Below are 8775 nucleotides of genomic sequence, written 5' to 3'. Positions count from 1 at the left end.
ACTCACGAAAAGTTAATTCTAAAAGATACATGTAACTCTATGTTTATTGTAGCATTACTTATAATAGTCATGATATGGAAACAAGTTAAGTGTCCATCCATAGTTGAAAGGGTAAAAGAAAAGCAGTATAGAGCCCAACTTCATGAAGGCTCTCAGCACCCCGTTGACCCTCAGGCACCCAGCACACACCAGCCACTTTGCCATGATACCTAAAAGAAAGTTCATCTCCACTGAGGGGGTGGCAAAGGAGGAGCCCAAGACGAGAGTGGGGACGTTGTGAGACAAACCCGTCTCCTGAAAAGTGGAAACAAAGCCAAAACAAGTGGCAGGAAGGGATAAATCTTCAGACAAAGAAGGTGGAAACAAAGTGGAAAGGGGGACCAAAGGGAGAACAGGTTGAAGTGGCTAACCAAGAAATAAAAGAAGACTTACATGCAGAAAATGGAGAAACTAAAAATGAGGCGAGTCCAGCCTCTGATGAAGCAGGAGAGAAAGAAGCCAAGTTTGATTAATATCATATACCATGTCTTATCAGTGCTCCCTGTCTCCTTTCTTGTACAATCCAGAGGAATATTTTTTATCAACTATTTTGTAAATGCAAGTTTTTTAGTAGCTCTATAAACATTTTTAAGAAGGAAGGAATCTCATTCATACTACTTTTTAAGTGTAAATGTTTTTTTTTTAAGAAGTGAAATAATTGTATGGTTGTTTACTTTTTGGTACAACAAGAAAATAGCAGTATAGTGAATATGGGAGGCTTTGATTATCTTGGCTGTCAGCTTAATATTCCATACATGGGATAGGTTTTTTTAAAAGGTTTATTTATTTATTTTTGACAGAGACAGAGAGAGCATGAACAGCAGAGTGGCAGATCCACACTGTCAGCACAGAGCCAGATGTGGGGCTCTAACCCATGAACTGTGAGATCATAACCTGAACTACAACCAAGAGTCAGACACTCAACTTGATAGTTGTTATATCCTGGAAAAAGCATCCCTGGATGGGATAGTTTTTATATCCTATAATACAAAGCATACTAAATGGAAATCTGGAGTCAGTCATGCATTTAATATGTCTTGAACATTTTAAATAACTACTATTCCCATTTGTTCTTGGTAGGATTGTTTCCTGAGGAAAACCACTCCTTGATCTCGGCTCTCCCTGGCAGAATTTTGTGCACTCCATAACATCTTTGTAGTGGTAGTCCAGTTTATCTAGTAACTTTGTCAATGTGCTACATAAGATTGAAAATTTGGATATGTAATGTATATTTTATTAATGGTGAAATAATGGGACTTAACAATGTTACAGTGTATCAACATTTAAGATATTGGTAATTTATATACTGTTAAGAAAAATTTGCCTCCAAATTTTAAGCAGGATTGCCACTGGAATAACTTTCACAAAACAATTGCAGCTACGTGACCTTTTAGGTTTTCAGTATATATGTTAAGAATTGTGTACAAATTGAAATTTGTGTAGTGATCCTTAGAACAACCAATAAAATTTAAATTATAAAAAAGTGGTATATATACACAATTGAATATTAATCAGCCTTAAAAAATGAAATCTTGCTTTTGCAACAACATAGATGGCTCTACAGAATATTATACTAAGTGATAAAGGTTAAATCTGGGGCTATGATGCCTCCAGCTTTGGTTTTCTTTTTCAATATTACTTTGGCTATTCAGTGTGTTTTCTGGTTCCATACAAATTTTAAGATTGTTTTTTCTACCTTTGAGAATGCTGGTAGTATTTTGATTGGGATTGCATTGAATGTGTAGATTGCTTTGGGTAGTATCAACATTTTAACAATGTTTGTTCCTCCAACCCATGAACATGGAATGTTTTTTTTTTTTCATTTCTTTATGGCTTCTTCACTTTCTTTCAATAAGCTTTCTATAGTTTTCAGCATACAAATCTTTTATCTCTTTGGTTAGGTTTATTACTAAGCATTGTATGGTTCTTGGTGTAATTATAAATGGGATTAATTCCTTGATATCTCTTTCTATTGCTTCATTATTAGTGTATAGAAATGCAACTGATTTCTGTACATTTATTTTATATCCTGAGACTTAGCTGAATTCATGTGTCAGTTCTAGCTGGTTTTTTTTGGTGGAGTCTTTCAGGTTTTCCATGTAGAGCATTATGTCATCTGTGATGGTACTGGCACAAAAACAGACACATGTACCAATGGAATAAAATAGAGAACCCATAATTAGATACACAAATTTATGGTCATTTAATCTTCAACAAAGCAAGAAAGAGAATCCAATGGAAAAATGACAGTCTCTTTAGCAAATAGTGCTGGGAAAACTGGACAGCAACATGCGGAAGAATGAAACTGGACCACTTTCTTACACTATACATAAAAATAAATTCCAAAATGGATGAAAGACCCAAATTTGTGACAGGAAACCACCAAAAACCTAGAAGAGAAAACAGGCAACAACCTCTTTGACCTCAGCCACAGCAACTTCTTACTTGACACGTCTCCAAAGGCAAGGGAACTAAAAGAAAAAAAATAAACTATTGGGACCTAATAATGATAAAAAGCTTCTGCACAGCAAAGGAAACAATCAACAAAACTAAAAGGCAACCAAAGAATGGGAGAAGATATTTGTAAATGACAGATAAAGGGCTAGTATCTAAAATCTATAAAGAAATTACCAAACTTAACATCTGGAAAACAAATAATCCAATGAAGATATGGGTAGAAGACAGGAATAGAAAAAGACATTCAAATGGCTACCAGACACATGAAAAGATGTTCAACATCACTAAAAATCAGAGAAGTACAAATCAAAACCACATTGAGATACCAGCTCACACAGGTCAGAGTGGCTAAAATTAACAACTCAGGAAACAATAGATGTTGGTGAGGATGTGGAGAAAGGGGAACCCTCTTGCATTGTTGATGGAAATGCCAACTGGTTGGAAAACAGTATGGGGTTCCTCAACACAGTAGATATAGAGCAACCCTACAACCCATCAACTGCACTACTAGGTATTTATTAAAGGATACAAGGAGCTGATTCATAGAGGCACTTGTACCCCAATGTTTATATCAGCACTATCAACAATAGCCAAATCATAGAAAGAGCCCAAATGTATATCAGCTGAGAAATGGATAAAGAAGATGTGATATATATATATATATATATATATACACACACACACACACATGCACACACACATATGTATGTATACACACACACACACACAAACACACACACACACATGGGAATACTACTCACTACTTGGCAATGAAAAGAATGAAATCTTGCCATTTGCAACTACGTGGATGGAACTGGAGGGTATTATGCTAAGTGAAATTAGTCAGAGAAAGAAAAATATCATATGACTTCACTCATATGAGGACTTTAAGAGACAAAACAGATGAACATAAGGGAAGGGAAGCAAAAGTAATATAAAAACAGGGAGGGGTCAAAACACAAGAGATTCTTAAATACGGAGAACAAACAGAGGGTTACTGGAGGGGTTATGGGAGGGGAGATGGGCTAAATGGGTAAGGGACATTAAAGAATCTACTCCTGAAATCATTGTTGCACTATATGCTAACTAACTTGGATGTATATTTTAAAAAATAAAAAAAAATTAAAAAAAAGAATAGAAACAGCTCTAGGATCTACTATTTCAAATTCCCTAAGAATCCACTTGGTTCTGGTTTCTTATGGCATATCTCTTCCAGCATAAATGGTCTCTTATTTTATTTCCATCCGAAACAACTAATCCTGCTTCTGCTTATTATCTGTCCATACCTAACTTCATCTTACATATGGCTCGTCATGGCCACTGCTGTTTATTTCTTCCTCCATTATCATTCCACCCCCCCCTTCTTACTGCTAACTGGAAAATTCTTTCCAAATGTATTAATATAAATTACTGAGAAAAAGAAAATCAGATTTTGGTCCAGTTTTTCTTTTTGTGGCAGGCCAAATAACATATAGGTTCGTAGCCAGATTGGGTCCTCTATTGTATAATTAATGCCTAATCATTATCCAAACACCTAAGCTCTGGTGGGGGAGGAAGGAGGGAAATAGAACCACATGACACAAAATAAAGTGGCTACAGGATGGACAACGTCCTCTTAAAATTAACATGTGTGAAAATAAGGCAATTAAAGGTTTTTTGGGGGGTGGAGGGATGCCTGATTAGATCAGTTGGTTAAGGTTCCTACCCTTGATTTCGGCTCAGGTCATGATCTCACAGTTTGTGGGATTGAGCCCTGCATCAGGATTCTCATTGACAGCACAGAGCCTGCTTGTGATTCTCTCTTTTCCTCTCTCTCTCTGCCCCTCTCCATCACGCACGCACACACACTCAAATAAATAAATAAATAAACATTTTTTAAAAATAATTTTTTTTAATTCAGTGAAATAGAGTAGAAAATATAACTGCAAAGTTGATACCAAATTTAAATGATTCTTAAATTCCAATCTAAAAAATATAGACTTTTTCTCTGTATATCAGGGAAGTTTTCAAACATTTTTGTCCAATGGAATAATAATAATAGCTAATATTTATACAGCATATAAATAACTATACTACAGCGACCATTCTAAGTGCTTTATGAGCAGTAATTCATCAAATATCATTAAGCCTGTACTAAAAGAAGTTAGCTCTGGTTGCAACAAGACAAGGTTTGGAAGAAAGGATTGAAGATAAGAATGGGAAATTTGCAGATTAGAAAACTGTTACAGTAGTTTGAATCACTAAGAAACATGGACACCCAAACCAGGGCACTAACAAAACAGTAATGGGATGAATACAAGAGACTTTCATAGTTAAACCTGATAGGATTGTTTATCAACTTTATGTGAAGAGATAATTGAAGATGTCACTAAAGTATTGATCTTAAGAGCTTCAACTGTAGAAGATCATGATATTCCTAAGGAAACGAGGAGGTAAAGGAGGAAGAATACATTTGCAAAGGTGAGTTTTTTGAGGTGGATAGGGGACATCAGGTGGAATGGTTTGTATAAAGAGGTCTGGTATTTGGGACAAAAGATGACAGAGAAAGATTTGAAAGTCATCCCTCATTTCCAAATGAGTGCTTACAGTGTGAGTGAGATAAGAAAGCCCGGCAGTAAATGCTGATTTAAGGTTGGGGAAAATTACCACTGTAGATAATTATAGAATCATGACTCTCTAGAACTGGAAAAGACATTGAAGATCATGCACTCCATCATTCTAGTTTTGAAGAAATTCAATTCAGAGATAAACGACTTGTTCAAGGTCACAGAATAATGAGTTATTGACAAAGCTGACCAGATACACTGATAAAGAAGAGCCAGAAAAGTCCCATATCACAAAAAAATAGGAAGGACAGGATTAATTACACAGATATTGAGAAAAGTTCAAAAGCACTTCAGCTTGACGAAGTCTCAGAAGGAGCCATTGAATTAAACAAATAAGAGTATACTATTGTATACTTTTCATTATCAAATTTTCTTTCTTAAAAAAAAAGCCACCCTCCACCCATTAACTTCAAACCACTAATCTTAGGTTTTCCTTCTTGAGCCAATATTATTCCTTTTTTTTCTCTCCTCACTTTGTATTTCCATTACCTTCATTTACTCTCCCCTGTTTCCAATCTGTATCTTTCATTCTCTTTATCTTTTTCACAATATGAAACTGGACTGCAGTTTCATATTTTTCAATAACTTATGCTTTTAGAAAATTGTGATTAACATACTATTTTTCTTGTTAATTCATTCAGTGCCCAAAGTTCTAAAATCAGTGCCCCCTTTGATTTCTGTTGATGATGTCACACATAGTTTTTCTATCTCTAAAATTTTTCCTTTTCATTTTTGCCATTTTATATAATTTGCCTTTTTAAATTTTTATTGATTATGTTTCTCTATTAGGCAGCATGAATTAAATGCCAAAAGCACAGAATACTTATACTGAATTCTCCCTTATTAACTATATCTCTGTGAGGCCTTGGCAGGTCGCTTGACTGTATCTTAGGTTTCAAATCTGTAAATTGTGGATATTGTCTTCTGTCCCTGTTTTTAGGAAGCAATTGTTGGGAATGTTGTGGGGAAGGGTGCACATAATATTATTTCTTATAAAAGTATACACACGTGGTTTAGTAGATAAAATGATACTGTGCAAAAACAAATTGTTACATTTATACAGAATTGAATAGTTGGAAAAGTATTATCTTCTGAATCACATGTATCTTACTTTGAATCCTAACTTTAGCTGTATGATGTAGTGCAAATTACATAACTTTTGTAGATTTTAGTTTCCTCATTTGCATAAAGGAGATAATAATAGTATTTACCTCCTACAGTTTTTATAAGAATTAAAAATGTATATAAAGTGAAGTACCAGGTACATAGTAATGGTTTCATAAGTATATTATCAATTTTTTTCACACCAAAGTGTTTTGCTTATACATAATAGCTTTATGCCAAACCCACTAGCAATGGAAAGTAACATAATCAAAGGAAATGATATATACTGGACCCTAATAAATGGTCTATTAAATAGGTTAAATACAGCTATTTGACTTGGAAAAGTTAAGATTAAAGCTGTTTCAAATGTATTTAATCTCCAGAGGGTAGACACTGCCCTTTCTGAAGCATTTTATGACTTTATATCTGCAAATCTTCAGATTCAACACAACTTTCTCTATAGTAAAGTAAATACAGCACAGGACATACTACCAGAAAGCCTGTATTTGAATCTTTATTTTACCAGTGAAATGTTGGGCTACCATGAGATAGCCATGAAGACTTTCTCAGCATTAGCTTCTTAACTGAGAAATTAGGATAGTGCCTTTTTTTCTCTCTACCTATAGAATTTCTGTGCAGAAAGTATAGTGAAATATATGTGGATGTGACTTTATAAACTGCACAATGTCACAATATGAAATGATGTTATGGTGTCAGCTGAAGTTATTATCTTCATGCTGGCTAGAACATGAAATTCCAAGGCTCAAGCAATGTTTGATTCCAAATAGAATCATTTGCAAGCAATAAGCCACATATGAACACATTAAGTATTGCTTTCACATACAAACAACTCAAAATTGAACTGTTTTTCATACTTCTGTTTTGAAAAATAAGAAATTATGGATTCTGCTAAGATCTTTGAATTCAAGATTAATCTTGATTTTCAAGTTATTGAAATTTTTAGTAAATAATATGGATATGTAATTTTCAGGTTAAGAGTTTTGTCTATAAAATCCTGATTAACATTGGCAGGGTTTTTTCATTGGTTCTTTAATGGTCCTTCTTTTAATGGTGACTGTATTAAGATATCATATACAGTAATTAATTGAAGCTCATTATGATATCTTCCATATGAAAAATGGTAGATAATTTCCTGTCCAATTGATTTGAATGAAATACAGGCTCCTAATGATGAAAAGTATATTTTTATTAAGTATTAATTTTTCATTCACTGCTCAGAAATCTGTAGTGAGGAAGACCTCCTCTAAAACCACTTTCTTTCTAAAATACATTAAAATAAAATTATCTTCTTCTTCCCTTGCTTGCACTACTTTAACTGAAAATAATTTTAGTTTTTTTTTTTTTTTTTTCCACAGGGGAGGGGAAGAGGGAGAGGGAGAGGAGGAAACTTAAGCAGGCTCCATGTCCTGCACAGAGCCCAGTGTGGGGCTCAGTCTCACGACTGTGAGATTATGACCTGGGCTGAAATCAAGAATCAGACACTTAACCAACTGAGCCACCCAGGTGCCCCTGAAAAGACTTTTATATTTCATAGAACTCAGAGTGTATTTCTTTATGACATTTACAAAGATAGTTTTTTTTTAATAGCCTAACTCCAAGAGGAAACATTATGTCAGTACAGTCCCATTATCTATTCGCTTAATGTGTAGGCTCATAGAGTCTTTGAGTTACAAGGCAAACTGAAATATAAGTGGAAGATATTTTTTGTCATATAGCCTAGCTTATATTTATATCTCAATCCTGTGCACAAGCCACTCTTTCTTAATATTTGAAAAGAAATTTCACATTCCCTTATGCAATATAGGTACAGAGATTTTTCAAAATTTTAAATTCTAGTTATTTAACATATATAGTGTAATATTGGTTTCAAGAGTACAATTTAGTGATTCATCACTTACATATAACTCCCAGTGCTCAACACAAGTGCTTTCCTTAATACCCATCACCTGGTTAGCCCATCCCCCCTCCCACTCATCAATCCTCAGTTTTTTCTTTATAGTTAAGAGTCTCTTATGGTTTGTTTCTCTCTCTCTCTCCTTCTCCCCTTCCCATATGTTCATCTGTTTTGTTTCTTATATTCCATATGCGTGAAATCACATGGTATTTGTCTTTCTCTGACTCACTTATTTTGTTTAGCATAATCCACTTTAGCTCCACCCATGACATTGCAAATGGAAAGATTTCATTCTTTCTGATGACTGAATAATATTCCAGTGTGTGTGTGCACGTGTGTGTACACGTGTGTGAGTGAACACCACATATTCTTTATCCATTCATGAGTCAGTGGACATTTAGGCTCTTTCCATGATTTGGCTATTATTGATAATGCTGCTGTAAACATCGAGGTGCCCTTTCAAATCAGTATTTTTGTATTCTTTGGGTAAATACTTAGTACTGCAGTTGCTGTGCCATAGGGTAGTTCTATTTTCCTTTTTAAAGAAGCTCTATACAGTTTTCCACAGCGGCTGAGGTGGTTTGCATTCCCACCAACAGTGTAAAAGGGTTCCCCTTTCTCTGCCTCCTCTCCAACATCTGTTGTTTCCTGTGT

General features: G+C 34.6%; 1 pseudogene; it reads left to right on the top strand.

Moving 5' to 3' along the window:
* The first annotated feature begins 202 nt into the window (after positions 1 to 202).
* Positions 203 to 560, top strand: LOC125931338 (non-histone chromosomal protein HMG-14-like; annotated as a pseudogene).
* Positions 561 to 8775: the final 8215 nt, after the last annotated feature.

Source organism: Panthera uncia, chromosome X (assembly GCF_023721935.1).
Source record: "Panthera uncia isolate 11264 chromosome X, Puncia_PCG_1.0, whole genome shotgun sequence".
Classification (NCBI taxonomy): domain Eukaryota; kingdom Metazoa; phylum Chordata; class Mammalia; order Carnivora; family Felidae; genus Panthera; species Panthera uncia.
This window is presented reverse-complemented; position numbering and strand designations above follow the sequence as displayed.